Here is a 9,350-nt window from a genome sequence, read left to right on the forward strand (position 1 = left end):
AAGTGGGTTCAGGTGTCTCTATGAGGTTTCCATTGATCTTCTTTTAGGACAGGATCACTTCTTCTTTGAAGATAATATTGATACTAATTTTCCTTTTGAACAGCCTCCTTAGCTACACTACTGATTTAAGAACCATAACTTTCCTTATATTTAATACTCACCTCTCTGCACTCTCAACATAGTTTCTACCATGTTTGGCAATGCTTTCTGTATCCATATTATCCCCATTGGGTTACCTAATAAAATGATATTTTTACTTGATCTTAATAAAACCTATAAGGAAGATTTTTAAAGCTTTAAAAATTAAATGAATAATTTCCTCCAGATTATGTTTTGATACAGTTTTTAATAATTTTTTCCTGACATTTTGTGATTCATGTTCCTCCCTGCACCCACTCCATCCTTCCCAAGACAGCAAGTAATCTGATATAGATTATACATGTGTTATCATACAATATATATTTCCATGTTCACCATGCTGTGAAATGAGATGTATACTGCTTACAGTAGAGAATAAGTAACCATGGAATTATACTGAAGAATGGTGTTTGTCAATCTGTATTCATACTCTGTCAGTTCCTTCTGTGTTGTTAGATAGCCATCTTTGACATCAGTCCATTAGAGTTGTCCTAGATCCTTGCATTGCTGATAAATAGTTAATTTACCCATAGTAGATCATTCTATATTATTGTTGTTAAATATATAGTATTCTCCTGACTCTGCTCAGTTCTCCTTGTGACAGTTCATATAAGTGTTCCAGGTTTTTTTGTGATCATCTTGTTCATCATTTCTTAGGGAACAATAGAATTCTTTTTTTTTTAATTATGGTGGTTTAATTAATATAGAGGGAGGGAATTAAGGAGAAGAGAGAGGAAAGGGGTATAGGATTTCTCCTGCCTGGCCTGTGCCAGAGGGAGTTAAAAGATCTCCATCATGAGGTCTTTTCAGAAGATTAGAGGCTTTCCTAAAAGGATAGTGTTTTGGAAGGTAAAAGAGAAAATAATCTGCTGAAACTCCAAGAGAGCTCGGAGAAGATGCCTCACCTGAACTAGGTTACTAAGATTCCTAAGTAGTGTTATCAAGGACTCTCACCACCAAACCCAGACAATAGTTGCTGCTACACCAAGATGCCAAGATGCTCAGCACACTGCCACCAGAGCCACCTCTTTTGATGATTCTCTTGAGTTCTGTGCTTGGACATCAAATTTTCTGTTCAGGTCTGGTCTTTTCTTTATGAAAGCTTGGAATTCCTCTATTGTGTTGAATGACCATACTTTCCCTTGTAAGAATATAGTCAGTTTTGATGGGTATTTTATTCTTGGTTGTAGACCTAGTTCCCTTGCTTTCCAGAATATCATATTCCATGCCTTTTGGCCCTTCAGTGTGGATGCAGGCAGATCCTGAGTTATCCTCACTGTGTTTCCGTGGTATTTGAATAGCTTCTTCTTGGCAGCTTGTAATATCTTTTCTTTGATCTGATAGTTTTTGAGTTTGGCTATAACATTCCTGGGTGTTGTCAGTTGGGGATTAAATACAGGAGGTGGTCTGTGGATTTTTTCAATCTCCACTTTCCCCTCTTGTTCTAGTATATCGGGACAGTTTTCCTGAATAATTTCCTGTAGTATTATGTCCAGGCTTTTTCTTTTGTCATAGTCTTCTGGTATACCTATGATTCTTAAATTGTCTCTTCTAGGAACAATTTTCTAAATCATCTGTTTTGTGAATGAGATGCTTCATATTTTCCTCAATTTTTTTTCATTCTTTTCATTTTGTTAAATAGTGTCCTGCTACCTTGTGAGGTCACTTAATTCCAGTTGTTGTATTCTGGTTCTTAAAGACTGAATTTCATCCCTGGCTTTTTGGTCATCCCTCTCCTTCTGGTCTGATTTTCTTTGGAGGTCATCTTTCATTCTCTTTACCTCGTCTTTCATCTCCTTTTTCTCATCTTTCATCTTCTTCACCTCATTTTTCATCTCCTTTGCCTCATTTCCCAGCTGGTTGATTTTGGCTTTCAAGACACTATTTTCTCATTTTAGTTCAAGTGCCTCTATTTCCAGATGACTTATCTTAATTTTTAAGTTCTTTTCCCAATTGTCTTCAGCCTCTCTTAATTGTGTTTTGAGTTCTTCCACAGCCTGTATCCAATTCACTGGGATTTCTGATTTATTGTTTGCTGATCTCTCCCCCTCTGTTCCATTTGCTGAGTAGAAGCTGTCTATTGTAGTTTCTTTCTTCTTTTTTATTGTTTGCACAAATTCATGCCTTCTTTACTCCCTGTGTTTGTCTGTGCTCTTGCTCCTCTCATTTTTTTTTTGGTTTGGGGGCTTCTGTCAGTATCCCCTCTTGGAGCTTTAACAGGATGTCTCTTGGTGTAGTCTCTGGTGGAGGTTTGTTGGGGTTTGAGCTTCCCTGTCCTCTGGAGGCTTTTGATTGGATTAAAGTCCAGCAGTCAATGAGGATAGGTGTGGAGCCTGGGCTTCTCTGAGTTCTGGAGACTTTTGATGGGATTAAGTTCAGCTTAGTTGGGCTAGGTGTGCTCTGAGTCCAAAATTTCCTGGGAGGCTGGAGCAAATATGGAGGATCTCCACAGCTCTGGCCAGACTGCCAGGTCTATGCTTCCTCTCTAACTCCTTCCTTGCCATCTGTGTTGGACACTCTGAACTTATCACAGCTCTGGTGGCAATGTACGTCCTCCAGACCAGCACCTTTGACTGCCCAGAAGTTCCCGCTGCCGCTGGAGTCTGAGAGTCTCAGCGCTCTGGGTGGGAGGGGGGATGGGTCCTGGCACCTTCCTTCTGTCGTCCCCTTAAACCTGAGTGTTCTTGGATTCCGGCTTTTTGGGGGCATATCTTTTAAATTAAGTCCAGCAGGAGGGTTCCTTGGCTCTGTCTTGTTGTTAAGTTTGTTTTTCATTCCTCTGGGAGCATTCAGTTTATGATTGGTTAGGAAGGGAATTCAGAGGTCTGAACTTCTGCTCCTTTTGGGCCACCATCTTGACTCCACTGAACAATAGAATTCTATTACAGTCTTATACCACAGCTTGGTTAACCATTCTCCAATTGAAGAACAACAGTTTCTAATTCTTTGCCACCACAAAAAGGACTCCTCTAAGTATTTTGGTATAACTAGGCCCTTTCCCCATGTCTTTAATCTCTTAAATCTCTTTAATCATCCAAGATATCATAAATAGTCTTTTTAAAACCATTATTTTCCATTTTATGATCAGTCCTGAGTATCGGTCCCAAGGCAGAAGAGAGACAAGGGCTAAGTAATGGGAATTAAGTGACTTGCCTGAAATCATGTAGCTGGGAAATGTCTGAGGCTAAATTTGAACCTAGGGCTTCTTGTTTTTAGGATTGATTTGTCATTTTATGTCAATATATAAGGATCCCATTTCTATTTGATTTTGAAACCAATGCATTACACCACTCTTGCCAATTGTATTGGTGTAAGTTGTCAGCTAAGTGGCTGGTGGAAAGATGTCTGGTGCCTAGCTTTGTGTCAGGAAAATATAAGGTCAAATATGGCCTCACACTTCCTAGCTAAGTGACTCTGAGCTAGTCACTTAATCTTTTTTGCTTCAGTTTTCTCATCTGTAAAATAAGCTAGAGAAGGAAATTGCAAACCATCCTAATATCTTTGCCAAGAAAGCCCCAAATAGGGTCACAAAGAGTCTAACACAGCTGAAATGACCCAATGACAACAACAACAAAATTGGTGGAAGTTCTCTATATTGATGAAGTCAGAGGTCTGTCTTCCAAATTAAAAAAGCAATTATTAATTAATGTATTTTTTGAGTGCAAAAAAGAGGCAATTTTTAAAACCCTTTCCTTCCATCTTAGAATCAATACTGTGAGTTGGTTTTAAGGCAGAAGAGTGGTAAGGGCTAGGCAATGGGGGTTAAGTTACTTGCCTAGGGTCACACAGCCAGGAAGTGTCTGAGGTCAGATTTGAATGTAAGACCTCCCATTTCTAGATCTGACTTTTAGTCCACTGAGCCATGCAGCGGCCCCCACAATTTTAATTTAATGGAAAATATTTCTTTAGATATTTTATGCATACATACAGATAGTAAGGTTATGTGGTTCTTCAAATAAATTAATATCTGCTTTATATTTTAATACAGAAATGTTGAATTTCCATTCCAATAACATTCCAAGTGATGTGTAACATCTACAATATTTACTGTTTTGGGCTTTTTATAACTGAATATCCAAATATCATTTGCAAGGTACTGGGACACAAGCTTTATAATAATGACAGTAAGTTATGGGCTTGATATATTGATGGTGAAAGGGCATTACAGCTGCTCTATTTTTATTGAAAGAACCAATCAATGGCAGTGATATATAGAGGAAGTCAAAACATCAATTAGCAAGAAATCTAATTTACCTGTATCCTTCTCTCAACTCAATACAATGTAGAACAATTATATAAAATGAATAAGAGTACAAGAAAAAAGGATTATTAATGTGGAGAAATTCCTTGCTCTAGTGACCATGTGGCTTTTATATGCTTTCCATTTCGTACAAAAGACATATTTTGTGTAAACTTAATGTGTAAAATGTGTTCATTGCCAATAATTTTAAAAAACAAACCAAAACAAATTGCCATAAATCTATGTGGCACATGGATGCTCTTAGTGCTGTGTAGTAAACCTAAGAGTTTACAAATGGTCTACACATCATTTCTGAAAAGAATATTTTGGGGAAATTTGATAGATACTTTTTTTGAGCCCTACTATTCTATTCTACTATTTTTACTAAGTTCATTTTGGGATAAGTTGTAGCATTTATGAAAAAATACCAGAATCTCTGAAGAGATACTCATGGTTAGAAAAATAACATGTAGAGGAAAATGGTAATCCCAAGTATATATTTCCAAATATGTTAAAAATTTACATCCTATCTTGAATCTCAATTTTCCATTCCATCCTTTAAAAAAACATTTTTAAAAATGTTGCTTGTGACCCAGCCCTCTTCTTCTTTTCCTTTCCTATGGCAAGGGCTGAATTATGATCTGAGTTATGATCTAACTCCAGTGGGATAAATTTCTCTCTTTTGCCCTGACCCAAAATAAAATTCTGGTGAAGCTTGAAAAAAACCTTTGATTTTGCCTCATTTTTAAGTTTCTTTAAAATGGATGCCATTATCCCTATTTATTATCCCTATTTCCCATAAAATCTACAATATGAAATTGGTATCAGATAGAAGACTTACTTTATTACACAAGCCTTGAATAAAAATAAAAAGATGTCATAGGACAAATACAGAATGATGGAATTCCCTGAATTTCAAACCTAAGTTGTTTTAAGAGCCTCTTAATTAGACATAATACTAGATTGGTGGAGAGAATGATAACTTAGCATTGAGGGAGAGGTGGAATTGTGATGGAGAGGAAATATATTCTTTTCCCTATATGGAGAGAGATTTATATGGTTTCAGACTATCTTCTGAAAGACACACAGAAGGGGAAGGATAAGGAGAAAGAGAGGAAGGAGGGGGACAGAGAGTGAAGGAGAGAGAAGCAGACCAGCAGACACTTAGGAAGTAGACATATAGGAAAATGCCAACTCAACTTGTCCCTGATTTCCAGCTTGCCTCTTTAGAGGCTTTGGGGAATGTTCCCTTAAGTGAGATTGAGACCTCCTTCTCAATGGTGAACTGAGATATCTCACTCTCAAGGGGAAAACTCAATCAAATTTTGTATCTTTCCTGGTGTATTATAATCTTCAGAACTCTGTACAACTGCTTCCCATTTACTTGGATAAATGGATTTACTAGTTGTGATAGTCTTTTGTGCAAATAGCATATGGTGGGAAGAAGGCAAGCCTGAAGGTGTAAAACTAGAATTATGTCTTCCTCTCTAAGGGTTAGCAACTAGGAAAGTTAGCAGCTTTGTTACTTTTTAAGCCTATGAAAATCATGCCCTTATACTACTTACAACTGAGAGATGTAATTATAGTCCAATACTCTCCTTTCTCTGAAGAGACCAGACTGGCTGCTTCATGGACTCTTTACCAGCTCCTCTCTAGGGAGAACTCTGTTAGACTTTGGTGGGCAAAATTTCAGAGATATTTATCAATGCTTCCCTCATGAATCAAACTTAATCAATCTATGTGGACATATATAACCTACATATTCAGCATGCATTTTACAATAAAATACTCAAAAATCCATTATAATCTCCCTGCAATGGAAAGGCAGTTTTAGAACTGCTAAGAAAATATTCCCCATTTACCTCAGGCGTGCACTATTTGAGCAGTCTCCTGGAGAGTTGACAAGTTCCCCATTTCCTTGTTGCTCATGGCTTATGCCCTTGGCTCTCCAGCTGTGAACATTTTCTGTGGTAGATATTCTTCTTCTCTAGAGAGTGTGCTATTAAAGAAAGCTTTTCCTCTAGAATCTCAACCCAAACTCAGGAATTCTTGAACTCAGGAAGAATTCATGAAATAATACCTACTGCTAGAAATATTTCTTTATATGAATGCTAATCTTTGATCCACACTCATGAATAGAAACAAAATGGCACAAGAAGCAGCAAAGAGGTGGAGCCCCAAGCATTGGCTACTTTTCATATGTTTCTCCTAAAGGTTGCCATTCCCTCCTCCCGCCTTGGTTGGAAGTGTGTAGGAGGAGAAATCCCTTCTTCTATCTTTACCATATTTTTATTTGGAAGTTTAAGGAAGAGAAAATGAGGAAAATGAGAAAGAAGGTAAACTATTTCACAGTTTACTCTTATAGGACAGGGAAAGGCTGGTCCCTCCAAAAAGAGTCTGACTCCCACAGTCCTGTTATCTTGGAGAAAACTTGAGTCTCTGGGGATTAGTCAAAGAAGTACCCTTGGTCCTCTCATGGAATAAAGGTACATATATTTCTCTATGGGACATGTCCTTTATACAAAGGCTCCTGACTAATCACAAAATTAAATTAATTTGGGGACTCATAAATTGATCAAGGGCTCCCCTTATTATCTTCTTGCATTTAATTCTTTGTCCCTTAGAAGACATGTCAAAATGATGTCTTTTCAAAACTTGGCCATGTAACATGCAGTCCTTATGCCACTGCCAGAATCAAATTATAGACTAATTGCCATTATAATGAATTCTAAAGGTTCAGATTCTTGTTGTCTTGAAATTTTATTGAAATCTTATTGAAGATAAGGGTTTGGAAATTATTTATCCATAAGAAGAGCTCACAAATCTCTGTTTTCAGAGTTTTATTGAAAGACTTTTAAAAAATTAGTATTTGACCTGAGTGACCAGGAAAGTTTAGGACACTCTGTGATCAATTCATATTTCCTTCTATAGTTCTAACTAAAATGGTGAATTATAATGATGTGGATACTTTCCCACAGGAAATCTAACATTTTGCATACTTCATGGCATCAACATATACCAAAAAATTATAATTACTTAAAAAAAAAACTCACCTTCCATCTTGGAATCAATACTGTGTATTGGTTCCAAGGCAGAAGAGCAGTAAGGGCTAGGCAACAGGGATCAAGTGACTTGCCCAGGGTCACAAGGTGGGAAGTGTCCGAGGCCAGATTTGAACCTAGAACCTCCCATCTCTAGTCCTGGCTCTCAATCCACTGAACTACCCAGCTGCCCTTTTTATATTATAGATACTTTTTATATTATAGATACTTCTAACATGAACTATACTGGTATGTTTCAATAACTTGGGGAAATTGCTTGGGGAAATTTGATGGCATTTTCATAATATATTTTTGTACCATGTTAACATGTTATTCTTTTTTTAGATTTTTTTCTCCCTATTGGAAAGAGTAAAACTCTGTAGATGTCATAGATATTACCCTTAAATTTATTGACTCTCTCTGGAACAGTGATTTGCATATGCATTGATAAAAGGTATTAATTCTTTTATAACTGATTCCTAATAATGTTTATTCCTGCTATTATCTTATATGGCCATATTTGGCTATTTCATCTAAAATATTTATAGCTTTGCAATGACTCATTATTATAATTAATATACAAGTTAGGTAACAGATCTTTTAAATGATCTGAATATTTGATTGGAAAAATAATAAGAATTATTCTTAAATTATATGAATGATCAAAATTGGTCAGATTTCAATGAATTAAAAAACTTATTAAAGCCATGAGAAAATACCAATTTATTTCATTTCCACATTCAAGATTCCAATGTTCACATATTTATAAAAAGCCTTACCTTCTCTCTTAGAATCAGTATTAAATATTGGTTCCAAGACAGAAGAGCAGTAAAAACTAGACAATTGCAGTCAAGTGACCAGGGTCACACATCTAGGAAGTATCCAAAGTTAGATTTGTACTGAAGACCTCCTGTCTCCAGGCCTGACTATCTACTGAGCTACCTAGCTAGCCTTCCAGTGTACATATTCAATTCCATTTAATAAAAAAATTATTCTTTGTATTGGATATTGATGTTACTAATTATTGTTTGTGTTAGAGGCTTATCTGAAAAGACCATCATGGTATCTATAAGCCATTTCCACATTCTTTGTACATCAAAGACCATCCTTTGGTTGGCAGTTGCATCAATTCATGAAATTAGTGTTTCTGTGAGGAAGACATATCATAGAAGACAGAAGATTTGGGTAGAAGCTAGACTTGCATTCTTCAGTCCTGGTTCAACTCCTGGCTAGCTCTGAAATGAGGGAAAATAGTAGAACTTTCCTCCTCATTTTCCATCCACCATATAATATTTAACATTTCTAAAATGCTTCAAGGTTTTCAAAATACATTAACAATCTAGGGAGACAGGTTCCTTTATTAAATCCATTTTACAAAAAGGAAACTCAGATTAATACAGGTTTGGTGACTTGACCAGGATCACACACCTAATAAGTGTTTGAAACTGGATTTGAACTCATGTCTTCCTGACTCCAGGTCCAGTGCTATGACCACTGTGCTGCCTCATTGCCAGAGTGATGTGCTACTTGACTCACAAAAGTTATGAGATTTAAATGAGTTGATATACAAATAAAAGGCAATATTTTGTTTCAATCTGTTCAAAATGTAAGGTGATGTAATAGAAAGATCCAATGAATTTGGAGTCAGAGGACCAGGTTCAAATCCTATCCCTGCCAATTATTACTTGTGTAAATTTGATGAAATTAAGGCTTTCTAAGGACACTGGAATACATAGGTACTAAAGTCCTTTCTTACTTTAAATCTATGTTCTATAAGTCTACCCACATGCTCTCTCTCTCACACACACACCCCATGCGTGCATATGAGTAAGTGATGTTTGAGTCACACATATAATTGGTATCCCACTAATGGATAAAGGACCAAGAAAATGTGCTTAAATATTTTCCCAGGGATTTTCTTAGCTGTGTGA

This window comes from Monodelphis domestica, chromosome 1 (assembly GCF_027887165.1).
Source record: "Monodelphis domestica isolate mMonDom1 chromosome 1, mMonDom1.pri, whole genome shotgun sequence".
In the NCBI taxonomy this organism is placed as follows: domain Eukaryota; kingdom Metazoa; phylum Chordata; class Mammalia; order Didelphimorphia; family Didelphidae; genus Monodelphis; species Monodelphis domestica.